Source organism: Mus caroli, chromosome 1, assembly GCF_900094665.2.
Source record: "Mus caroli chromosome 1, CAROLI_EIJ_v1.1, whole genome shotgun sequence".
Classification (NCBI taxonomy): domain Eukaryota; kingdom Metazoa; phylum Chordata; class Mammalia; order Rodentia; family Muridae; genus Mus; species Mus caroli.
Window position 1 is genome coordinate 104,306,134 of NC_034570.1, and position 2,253 is coordinate 104,308,386.

At 33.8% G+C, this 2,253-nt stretch overlaps 1 pseudogene; it reads left to right on the top strand.

The window, feature by feature from the left end:
- The first annotated feature begins 1,416 nt into the window (after positions 1-1,416).
- Positions 1,417-2,011, top strand: LOC110295919 (annotated as a pseudogene).
- The last annotated feature ends 242 nt before the right edge of the window (positions 2,012-2,253 follow it).

Consider the following 2,253-nt stretch of genomic DNA (forward strand, 5'->3'; position numbering starts at 1 on the left):
ATTGGAATTTCTGGAATTAATGTTGTAGTGGGTACTGTGGTTTTTCATAGGTTTAGCAACACATTTTCCATTTTTGGAGAAATGCTAAAAATGGGAATTTAAAATGTTTTCTCCCATTTTAGCTCAGTATGGATATTGATCACTCTGGCAAATTGAACTCACCTTTTCTATATTCTCTAGTATAGAAACCACTGGCTTAAACAGCCACTGGTGTGTACTTTCTTCTATGTGCACAAATGCATTAATTCTTTCAGAAATGTTTATATTTGCAGATTACCTACTTGATTTTAGAAGGAAACACTGTAAGCCATTGTTTTCTACAGACATATATACTTTTATCCTAATTATTCTGAAAGCAACAGCAAAGACATATGTATGATACAGTTATAGATATCTATGTTTTTGTCTACTTATAAGTCATATAACTAACATATGTTGTTTATATGTAAAATGAACCATTTTTAGAGGTGAGTTAATGTTGAAAAATGATGGGAAAAATAAAGGAAAGAAACAAAGAAAGACATGAGGAAATAAGGAGGAAGGGAGAGTGGGAGACAGTGAAAAGTAAAGGAGTCACACTCTCACCTTTAAAGATAGCTGCCTATAAGGATTTAGAGTTTCATCTCAATGTCAAGGAAGATAATGTCTCATTTCACATTCATCAGGGATATTTTCTATCATTTTATGAAATAAAGTATGTCAATATATAATAGTAAAATATGAATTTTATCAACATCAAACACATATTGTCAATAACAACTTTGTGCCCTTCTTCATTTTTAAGTCTTTCAGGAATAGAGTTATAGAAAAGTTTTTAAAATTTATTTATCATTAAGATATTACTGGTTCACTACTTATGAGTTTCTTAGAAGATCTAGTTTTATTTTCAAAAGTGTGGAAATTTTTCTTTCTGTACATAAAATGTTTTACTGCCAAAATGTTAAATCTGCATAAGCAAAAATGCTTTTAAAGCTAGTAATATACTTTAACAATTGACAAATGTTAATAGTATAATTCCTTCGAATGATTTTGGTTTTTAAAATAGAGAAGACCTTATTTAGGCTTCATTGAGGTGGGACAAATTAACATGACAATAGTATTAGCATGCTGATTGATCATATTTTCATATTTTCCTATAGGAAGCAGAAACTGCTTCAAGTGTTTTATACTTATTTACAAATTATTTTATCACTAGTATTATTACTGTTTTTACAAAAAAGTGCCCATTTTATTTACTCAGAAAAATATTAACCAGCTATTGAAACAGACTGCAAAGTATTCTAAATTCTAGAGCTTGTATTATATATTCAGTAATCTATCCTACTTCTAATAAATTGGCTGTCAAGTAATAAATGCTGGTGGTCTCATGTTGCTCATGGGCTGCAGAGGTTCAAAGTTTCTAGTGTCCCTAAGGGAATGAGTGTCTTTGATCTTTTCCAAGGCTTTATCAGCTTTCCTGGACCTCAGAGCCACAGAGATCCTTTCTTTTGGAGGGATGACTCAAGATTGATGAAGAAGATAATTATGATATTGGCGAAGAGGAAGAAAACAGAGGCATGTGGGGTTGAGAGAGCTATGCTATGCGTTTGATGGTTCTCAGCCTCCAGAGTAATTTGGATTTAGCTTCAACCCCAGAGGAGGGATGCGATTCCATGGCAACTTTGGCTTTGATGATCTAGAATGAGATTTTAATAGCATCTTCACTGAGATGGAGGCCTGGACCTTGTCTTACCACTTTCCTGAACTTCCAGGTCTTGAGTCACAAACACCTGGTGAGAGACTGCAGGAGGGGCAGACACTACGAGACTCAATGCTTAAGTACCCAGAGAGTCACCAACCCAGAATCTTTGAGAGGGTCTTAGAGAGTCATGCAAAACCTGAATCCCCCAAACCAGCTCCAGATTGGGAGGTCCATCATCCTAGCAAATTGAGAATTATCCAGAATACATCTCTATTTTTTGAACTAGAAGGGCTTTTGAGAGGTGTTCATTGTCCACTATGCTTTCAATAATTCAGAAAATATAAAAGGTAAAAACAATTAAAAGCTAAGACTAATAATTCAATATAATCATAACTATATTTCACAATTCTAATATCTGCAAGCATTGTGTTGACATTGTGATAGAAGTTAATTTACAAACACTGAGTCATACAAAGACTTGGGCTTGCAAAAACTGGACCTTCATCATTCTTCTTCAGTTCTTGACTTTGCGTGAGGTGTCTAGCTAAGGGAGATATAATGTCACACAAGAA